Source organism: Papio anubis, chromosome 14 (assembly GCF_008728515.1).
Source record: "Papio anubis isolate 15944 chromosome 14, Panubis1.0, whole genome shotgun sequence".
Taxonomy (NCBI): domain Eukaryota; kingdom Metazoa; phylum Chordata; class Mammalia; order Primates; family Cercopithecidae; genus Papio; species Papio anubis.
Genome location: NC_044989.1, coordinates 41,945,101 through 41,956,133, shown reverse-complemented (window position 1 = coordinate 41,956,133; position 11,033 = coordinate 41,945,101).

The following is an 11,033-nucleotide window of genomic DNA, read 5'->3' as shown; positions in this document are numbered from 1 at the left end:
GCATAACTTTGTGAGCCTACTGTGGCCTTCTTTTCTTAGCAGCGACAACTTGATTAGTTTTGACATATAATAATAATTTGCTACTTAAACAAGGACTGGCTTCCTAATGCTCATTTTCATGGTATTCGTTTTCTTCCTTTTGAGTTTTTCTTAAAGTGTAATTATTTAAAGACCCCCAAATTCTTTTTAAAAAATATATAGTGATTCTTGAGGCTCTGATTTTGATCATTTATGTGTTATAATTAACGGATAAAATTTTATCCTATTAGAGGGGATGCAGCAATGCAGTAACTATCAAACTCCGTTTCTTATCACTGGGCTCTTGCTGAGATTAATTTGAGGTAGAACTTGTAACATTTTATGAGACTGGTAAAAAAGGAGAAGATTTATGTAGTGAAAAGAACACTGGATTTAGGGTGACTCACTGCTCCCAGTTTGGGACTTTCCCTGTTTTAACACAAAAGTCCCTTATCCTAGGAAACATCTCAGTCCCAGAGAAATATGGACAGCTTGCCTCGGGTTGTCCTGCTTTAAAAACAAAAAGTTCCATGTCCCAAGACTCCCTTGGTTTTGGACAAACCAGGACAGTTGGTTCCCTTAACTCCAAGGTCATGTCCTTTCTCTGCCACTACATAGCCGTGTAACATTGGCCAAATCAGTTTGTTGATAAAATGAAGAGGTACATCAAATAATCCTGTAAGTCTCTATCAGTGTTGACACTTTGTGGTTAAAAGGCATCTTATTATTGGAATTTACCTTTTGTGTCTTTACTTCTTTGCTTCTAAGAAACCAGCATCCAATTAGAAAGCTCTTATAAATGAATTCAGGCTCCAAACTAGATAAAAATAATCAGGATACTTGTGGATTAAATCTCAGATATGGAGGAAGATAATGCTGATGAATACTGGGGTGATAGATTACATCGTTCTGTTCCATATGGCAATGGTGCCCTGCTCTTCAGACCTCTGGCTGACACGGGTGTGCCTATAGCTCAAAGGGATCTTATTTGGGGTGAGACCAACATGCCCCAAAGCTGAGTTTCTGCAGTTTCATCTTTGGATATAACAGGACAGAGTGTCATTGTTATTGTTGTTACTATATCAGCAAAAATTAAAGATAACAAGAATGATTTGAGTTTATATTTGAGTTTTCCTGATATCCTATACCAAGCCTACTTCCTTTAAACTTTTCAACTTCTTAGTTGTCAAGTCAGCATCTGCACCCATTATAAAAGTGTCCTTTAAAAATCGAATGCTTTCACTCACTCCCTGAAACGGAAAATAGCAAAGAAATTTGGCTTCTGTCATTTTGAATCATTGTTCTTCTACCAAATAACAGAAAAAGAATGACTCCAACGTAGGATTTCTAGTTAAAATGGACACCAGTGTAGTCCCGTGGTTAATGGTGTGTTAATGGTGTAATAATTTTTGGTATAAAGTGATACAAGATGCTTGACTTTAACTACTTTAAATTCAGGGGAGCTCGGTTTTTGTGTTAAATAATGAGATGCTGGAAAATTTATAGAGTGCTTTTATTCTTAGGAACATGGAACATTTCATACATTTTGCTGATTTATCTTCCTAACATCCTTGAGAGAAGGGAAGAGGAGGTATTGCAGTGTATGTTTAATAGAAAATGAAATTGAGGCCCAGTACAGTACAGGTGAAGTCCCCATCTAAGAATGCACAGCTGGTTAGTGAAAAGCCTTTCCTTGCTCTCCTATGTCTCCTAACCTAATGTCTTCTCACTAGGTTGTGCTGTTTTGCCGTGGTCATCAAGCCACATCAGGAAGGCACAGTTTGAGATGAAGAAATTTACCTGCACTTATGGAAACTGAAAATACTAGATCTATGAGGGCCACGACTCCAGATATTGTTATAGCTGAGACCATACTATTTTGGAATTTTTATAGTGGTGTTCTTTAGGTCTTTATCGCTGGGTGAGGTTCTAGTGAGGTCAAGTTCCTTTCTTTAAAAACAAAACAAAACAAAACAAAACAAAACAGTATGGAGCCAAACTCAGTTTCATGGCACAATAGTGCATGTTATAACTAAATCCCGGCACACTTCCCTAAATGTGGAAGCAACCAGGTGGGCACTGGGCTAACAGTGACCTGGGCCTGACAGCTGAGGAAGAAAGCAACAGAGAACATGGAACCTGCATCCTCATGCTAACTCTGTCACAAGCATGTGGAATTTTGTTGGGCCTCAAGATCCTATTTGTAAAATAAATGGGTTAGGCTGCACTGTCCAATATGGTACTTAATTAAAATTAAAAATTCAGTTCCTTAGTCTCACTGGCACCATTTCAAGTGCTTGATAGACACATGTGGATAGTGGCTGCCATAGCAGACAGTGTAGATATAAAACATTTTCACCACCACAGAAAGTTCCTTTGGAGAACGTTTGCCGAGATGGTATCAGTGCTTGTCCTAATGTGTTTCAGTAAATTATCAGGATTCCTTACATGTTCCTTAGGGGCCCTGAAAAGAGCAACGAGGACCCCAACAAGCGGATGGGGTTCTGAGTCCCTTATCCTGGCTTCAACAGAAGGACCTCCATTTTCATCTGTTTTGAATAAAATGGATACGGTGTTTTTGAAACACTTTAAAATTTAGGTCTCCTTATGGACCTGAACCTGGCCTCTCTCCGTCTCTCTCCCTCTCTCATTTTCTTCCTTACTGTCTCTGTACCGTATTCACCATTATAACCCTAGAGGAGGAGGGGAGGAAAGAATAGGGCAATGTTCTAACCAAGGAGCAAGAAGAAAGAAGAAAACCTGCCCCTTCCAGCCTCTAGAACTGTGGGAAGAAGAGGGGAGAGAGGGGAATGGGAAGGAGGCAGTGAGGCACATGTGCTCCCCTTTGCCGCCCTGCCTAAAGCCATGTAAGGGGATGGAGGTAGTAGATCGAGGAAAACTGGGCTTTGTTGTTGCTTCCTATGCGAGGCCTGGGAGACTCACTTGTATCCATAGCTTGCCTGCATGGCTGATTGTTTCAGCAGAGTGGGGGCCTGACTGTAGTTTCCTTATCTTATAGACTGAAGGACCTTTTCTTTAGGGAACCCAGTTGGGAAATGTGCCAGAAGGTGTCACTCCAGTGGGAGAGGATGGGGCCGTGTGGGTGGCCGTGTAGCCGAGGCTGCAAGGTAGGACATTGGGATCAGGACTGCAGAAGAGTTACTGCCAAATGTTAGGTCACTGCAGGGCTGGTGAGAGCTGAGGTCGGGCCAAGATAGAAGGGAGGATGCTGAGCCTGAAGAGGTCAAGAAAGCACAGTCTGTGAGCTCTATCTCACATAGACAGCAGCAGTGGAAGCAGCAGAATGCCCAGGGTGGGGTTGCAGGGCTGACCAACCATACCTCGTATGGACCCCAGCCAGTACACACCCAGAACTAGATAAGGTGCTAGTGGAAAGGAGAGCCTTCTTTCTTCACCATCCCAACCCCAATGCCAAGACCACATGTATACCCTGTACACACAGAGACCATCTTGGAGAGACCCTGGGAATAAGGAGAAAACCAGAAAGGCTCAGTCAGTCAAAATCACACTGAGTTTACTGAATTGAAATGTATCTTGATATTTGTCTTTTCCTATTTCCTGCCCATCTACCCAGTGTGAAATATGTCTGTGTCTGTGTGTGTGTGTGTGTGTGTGTGTGTGTAGTGAGTTTGGTGGTCTGAGGGCTACAGACATTCAAACCCACTACAGAAAATAAAACAATTCTGTCTTCTTTGCACTGAGCGTAATAATGTGTAGAGATTACCTTGTCCAGTGACTTTCAACATTTTCTTAGCAAACCTTGAAAGGGTCATAAGTAAATCTATGACCCTGAAAATTTCATTTGGAAAAAAGGGTTATTTGCTAAAAGAATATATTGAAAGTCACTGGACAAGGTAATCTGTATATATTATTTTCTCTGAACTTTTACTTTTTATACTAAGGTGTTAGGAAGTCAGCATAGCCACCAATCAATAGGCCAGGCAGTGAGCCAGCAGTGGTTATGAGTAAAGGTCCTAGACTGTATGTTACTGGGGATCACGTGGTGCTTATGATTATATATGTGTGTAGATTAGGTGGTTATGCAAAATGTATTTCTTTCTGTGGGTCATGGTCAGAGAAGTTGGAAAATAATTGTCTAGATGGAGATGATCTACACACATGTAACTTGAGTTTTCAAGTTCTAGATAACAGGTTACATGAGCACTGCCAAATGAAAGGTTACAGGGCTTCATCTGTTGACAGAAAGCCTTGAGTTCAAGGCCATCGTGAGTCTTAGCTGCTCTTCCTGACCTTGGATGTTTCCCAGTAAGTTTCCCCTCTCTCAGCATCTTTTTTTTTTTTATGTGCATGTTTGAAGAGATTTATATTCCTTGCAACCAAAAATACCTTGAAGAGATTTATATTCCTTGCAACCAAAAATAAGTTAAATAAGATAAGAAGAGAGGTCTTGGGTATAAGGAGCAAATGTGAAAAACTTACCTTGTTTTTTCTTTCTCCACACACCATGATTCTGTATTGAAAGGCTTAAATGAAACGGTAAAGTGCCTGAGAATGAAACTGAAAACCAATCCCTTCTTTGTCCCATTCAGGGTGTTCTGAGTCTGGCCTCACGTTTCCCACCGTATTCCTCTCTGTCCTCAATGTGCCCCTGAGCTCCAGTCAGGAGCTTCTCCTTTATGGCCTCTACCTGACTTGCCAATTCCTACCTCAGTCTCATCCTCCAGTTTTTATTAGTTCTTCAACTGTGTCCAATTTCTGCTTTCTCCTCAAGGCCATCTCCACACCAACCTCTGAACTGCTCTGGGAGACAGCACTTTATAGTGGTTCAAATCCTGACTCTGTCAGTTACTAGCTATGAAATATTAAGACTTAACGTCTGTGTCTCAGTTGTCTTGTCTGTAAAATGGGGTAATAAGAGCATCTACCTCTTAGGGTTGAGGAGTAAGTGCTTAAAAGAGTGCCTGGCATGGAGAGCATCATCTGCTCTCGGCAGGAACTTATTTGTCCCACTGTTAACTACTTGTATGTGTTAATCATGAGTACTTGCCCCTCTCACTCCAATACTAGCTTCCAAACTGGTTTTGTTGACCTATTCTTACTACAGCCTCTCAGTCTACAATTTCCTGTTTCCACAGACTGCAGATGCTTCTCTTTTTGGTAACTGAGACAGTACTAACCTAGCTCCAGTCTTTGACTCTACCCTCATTGTCTATAATTTCACAGAGATTTGCAGCTCTGGGGCTCTGATAACATCTGCAGGTTCTTTCAGTGCCTTGCAATCATTTTATCTGGGTCAGGGCCTTGAACTCACATAAAGCAGCTGTTATGGGATCTTGTGTCTTCTCATCCATCCCTGGCTTCCATTCTTTGTTGACAATGTGTGTTCTACTCTCTGCAGAGTCATGTTCATTTTTCTTAATGGTGAAAAGGAAAGTAAGCAGGATTTGCATAATTCTGCCTTCTCTCTGCCACTGAGTAACATTATATTTTCTGATTCAAGGGTTGCACCTGTTCCCTTCTGGTGTATAACTTATAGTGGCTTTATGATTGTCTCTGTCATGTTGTACAAGGCTTTCCTGATGCTCTGCAGATCTGAGTTATGAAGCTGGACTGCTGCGTCATGACTGTGCTTTTTCCAGGACTTTCTCTCTTTAGCTCTTACTTGCAGTGTTATGTGCTTTGGCTTCCATATTTTGCTTTGTTCAGGATCTGTTTTTTATTTGCTCCCCTGGCCTTCCTTGCCCCCACTGCATGAAGAAATTCAGGGTTCAGATGCCTAACTTCCCTAGGGATGCATCCTCATTCAGGAGATCTTTGGTCCCATGGAGAGATAGAAGGAAACTGCATCTTGGAATGAGGTTGGTGGTATATTCAACACTGTGATCATCAAGTGGAGACCATATACATTTTGGAATCAGATCTCTGGGCTCTGTTTACTGTGATTTGGGCCTTTCTTCAGAGAGAGTTGATAGCCAATGTCTTACTGAAGTCAGGAAGTAGTTACAGGGAGGCAATTTCCAATTCTACTTGAAGAACTTTCGAATAAGCTGATTTCTGAGGCCATTAAGTTCCCTGTCATTGAAAGTGTTCAAACTAAGCCAGATAATCTTTTATTTAGGGTATTGGAATCAGATTTCTGCATTGGACGGATGATTAGAGTAGAAAACCACTGAGGTCCCTGGTCTATGGAAGATTAAAGTCCAGGGAATCTGTTTCCTTTTTTTTTTTTTTTAAAGATAGAAGGCATTTCTTGGTTCCTAGCCCAGCACCCAAGACAGATGGGGCTTAGAGCGAGCACTTGCTGTAGGGAGTACGTTGTTGAACCTGAAAGGTCTGGGCCTTCTGTTCCAAGCTCACTTCCCACTCAAGACTCCAGACATACAGAAGTGTTTTCACTCCCTTAACTAAGTCCTATTCTCTCTCACTTCCTTGTCTTTGAACATGCAACTTCATGGTTAAGTTTTCCCCCTGCTTTTTCATATAGCGAACTCTTAACTCCACTATCAGGATAGTCTGGCCTGGGTGTCCCCCGAGCGTGCTCCAAGGCACTCTGGGCATGTGTGTGTCTCAGAGGACTCAGGACTCGTGGTGCTGTAACTGCTTCCTTGTCTCTCATATGACGTGTGGCTCTTCTAGGGTCTAGGGATAGTGGCTAGTGCCTCTTCGTTTCTCCAAGTTTCCACCACAGAGCGTGGCACAGACTAGGGGCCTACTCTATGATTGTTAAATGAGTAAAATGAGCTACAACTGAGGGCTTTAGGGCTTGAAGTCCTAACATGCATCTGTTCCCTGATCTATTTCTGTCCCTGACCCTTTCTGTACAGGACTGAATTATAAAAACCTTTCTGAGGAAAAATAAATTATGATTTAAAAAAAATTGCCTTAGCGCATCGGAGACACCAAGTCAGCCAGCGTTTCTTTCTCAGCTAGTACTGGCAAATGACAGAGAAACTGAGCTGTCTTGGGCAATCCTTATCTACCTTTTAGTATGATTTGGCAGAATTAAGTTATTCTCTGTCTTGCTCTTTGGGGAATAGGTGGATACTTTTAACATTTAAACCAGGGCCCTGTTTGGGATATCAGATCTGGATACATTTTTCTCCAAACAGATAGTGGTAGCTGGAGGAATCATTCAGTGTGCACTGGAACTTTCTCTGGGCGCCTGTTTAATTAACAAAGTTTGTTTTAAAGCTGCCCTTTGTGCTCTTTAATGCATGCATGTCATTTCCTAACCAAATTTATGAAAATGTATTGGGATGGTGAGCATTTAAAGAACTTCAGGGAATAAGGCAGAATTGAAAGTTTCAAACAAGTGTAATTATTATTGCATGCATGTTGTGTTTAAACCCTTGGCCTCCTGGGAATAGGTTGACTTCACAGAGTGCCTTATTAACTGAAGGGAAAACAAATCTGCTATTGGAATAGTTCTCTCTTCTCCTTGGGTTCACCTTGGCAGAATCACTTCAGCTTTCTGGGACTCAATTTCCTTAGCTGAAATATTAGGGGTTTATCTTTGTCCATCTTTAGGATATTTTCAGCTTTATATATCTTTAAATTAGGCACACATGTCTGCTTTTCCTTTTTGTGAAGACCTGTACCAAAAAAGTAGCTTTGTGGCTGAATTGATTAACTTATTTAACATTATTTATTTATACAATGAATGTTTATTGAATGTGTCCTTACTGTGTGCAGGTCACTGAGTTTACACAAAGTCCCTGTCCTTATAAAGCTTATAGTCTAGAGCAGAGGTTGGCAAAATTTTTCTGTAAAAAGCCAGATAGTAAATGCTTTTGGCTTACCAGGCCGGTCTATCAAAACTACTACTCAACTCTGTCATTGCAGTGGGCAAGCAGCCACTGATAATATGTAAATGAGTGAGTGTTAGTATTAAAGACAGCACTTTATTTACAAAAGCAGGTGGTAGGCCTGCTTTGGCCAATGGGCCATAGTTTGCCAATCTCTAAGATGGTGAAGCATTCAATAAACATAAACAAATAGATACATAATCTTTAAGTGGAGATAAGTGCCAAATTCCCTGAGATATAAGATCAATGTGACACACAACATCCACTAACATATTTTAGGAAAATCTAAATTTATCTCTTTGTTAGTCCAATGTAAGGACTAGAAAAAAAAAGGCTGAATTGCTTTGTGGGTTTTTTGCTCTTGCTAAAAAATGACAGCAATTTGATGATACTCCTTTGTGCAGAAGTGTACTTGCGGATCTGTCCAGGAGACTTACGATTAGCAATGAAAATAATTCCGCTACCCAGAGATGATTTGGCTGCTCTTGTAGCTGAAATAGTGACATTGCCTTACTCTGCAGTCATTTTTGGTTCTTTTGTTTTTGTGGCAAGCTGATCTGGTGCAGAGGGAGGCTGGCTGAGTCCTTGGCCATAATTCCTCATGTGGTCTTTGCCCCATATCTTATTTGCATCGGACCTGTTAGGCTGATGGAGGAAGAAAAAGACACAATGTTGATGTGTCCGGACAAAGAGCAAGTAACATTTTGACTCCCTGTGGAGTGAGCCCTAGCAAGCAGATATATAATGACATTTTGCCCCAAGAAAATTCGTAGCAGGATTTTCTGATGCTTGTAAAAGCAGACAACTGGACTCTGTCACTATGTACAGATGCATGTAATACATATTGAGGGTCCTTACTTCCTCTTCAACAGTCAACAGCAGGTCCTAAGGGTGCTGAACAACTTAATTAAGAATCCTTAGGGGAAAGGAAATGGGTATTTATTGATTGTCTACTATGGAGCACTTTAGACACTTTATCTCACTTACTCTCTCTAACTTACCCTGTGTGGTAGAAATAATTATACTATTTGACTCAGGAGGAAATTAAGGATAAGAGAAACTAAGAAGGTTAAGTCACTTGCTCCAAATCATATAACTAATAAATAACTAATCAGGGATTTAGCTGCAGCTTTGACTCCAAAGCTTCTTTCTACTATATGCTGCCTCAAAAGAGTTTAATGAAAAATAGTCAAGCTATTTTGTCAGCAACTCAAAGAGAAATAGAGTTGAAACCTAGTACAAATTGAAATCCCATATGAAGCCTTCCATTTATAGACAGGGAGGCAAGGGCCCTATGTAGTATTTCTCAGTCTTGGGGCCACATTGGAATCATTCAGGGAGCTTGAAAAATGCTGATGCTATGTCTCATTCCCAGTGATTCTGAATGAATTATCCTGGGATGCATCTTAGCACAGGGATTTTTAAAAGCTGCTCAGGTAATTCTAGTGTGCAGCCAGCCAAGGTTGAGAGAAACTGGCCTAAGGAGCTTATATGATGTCCTGATAAAGGGTTGACATACTCTTGCAAGCTCATCTGAATATGGTTCATGGAGGACTCGAAAAATACAGATAAATATTTCTGAGACAGAAAAGACATAATCCCCGGAGTTTCAGGTTACAGCAGCCTTTTGTCCAAATCACATTAAATTTCATGGCTTACTCTGAATGCTGATACTCATTTGATGCCCTTTCAGACAGTCTTTCTTAGGGACTTAGAGTGTGATTTTAAAGCATTTTACTCTACGAATTTGGGATTTAGCATTTGGGATTTTGCTTTAGGAAGGAAGCATGATACAATAATGATGGAATGTACAATTTCAGAAAGGCTGAGAATAAATAACACCAAGCTGCAGGTTTTTCTCCTTAATTTTTATTTCTAGAAGAGTTCCTAATTTAGTGGAATGTAAGTGCGGATAAAGTCTTAGGGTACGGGCATAGGGGAAGATCTCATCTGAATTCAGGGTGCATGAGTAAAGCCCGATACAGTGATCTTCATTACATGGCTTTCTCTAGCTCTTTTTTACAAGCTCAGCTAGAAGGGACGACAGCAATGAAAACGAGCTGTCCTTGGATTAGTAGCAGTGCTTTTCAGTAAGAGTGGATTTTAGACAGGGAGCTAGTGGAGTGGCAGTTGACAGTTTATAAAGCATATTGACATACCGCCTATGGTAGAGCAATTGCAAAATGGCCCCAATTCTATACTCCTCCCTCTATACATACCACTTACAAGGTAATTTTGAAGTCAATTTTCTTAGCCCTTGAATCTGGGCTGGCCTTGAGACTTATTTTAACAAACAGAATATAGTGTAAGTGATCTGCCATTTTTGACCCTAGAACTCAAGAGAACTTGCATTCTTTACTCTCTTAGGAGCATTGCCTGTGTTACAGGAACAAATTTAGGCCTGCTTGTTAGAGATGAGAGGCCACATGGAACACAGCCAGTCATTCCAGCAAGGCCATCCTAGGTCAGCCAAGATCTAGCTGACCACTAGACTTATGCTCACACCATTAGAACCACCCCATCAAGTCCTGCCAAGATCAGCAGACTGCCTAGCCTTCTCACAGACGGTGGAGAAATAGCAAATAAGAGTTGTTTTATGCCATTAAGTTATTGTGGCAAAAGACAATTAATACACATCCTCATGTGACTACAGAAGTAATAATAATAATTCCTTTCTAGATGAAGAGACTGAGGTTCTGAGAGGTTACATTTAGGAGGTATCCCACCATTGTGGAAAGTGGAGATGATTTCAAATCAGGTACATACTTTCAAACCAGGGAAACCTCTCATTCTGAGATCTTCTAGTTGTAAAACCCAGGGCTGATTATTTGTTTTTTGAATCTGTTTCTCCATCCATAAAGTGGGGTAATAGGGTCTTACTTTTAAAGTTGCTATGAGGATTGTGTGAAGAAATGAGTTCATGATAAACACTGTATAAATCCTAGCTCTGATAATGATGGTGATGAGAGGTGCTCGATTACATGGCCAGGAGGCGTCAGGGACAGGAATTCAGGCCTTTTAATTCCCAAATTCAGCAGACTTCTATATTTTCTTTTTCCTTTGTTTCTCTCCATTTCCTTTTCCCTTTCCTTTCCATTCCCCTGTTTTCTTCACGCACCTCCTCTGATGTGTTTTAATGATTTATTTTAAATTTTAAGCCGATATCAGCTGTAATTGAACAAAAAAACCTGACTTTGAACTAGAGTAGACTGAAGATCTTTCACTGGC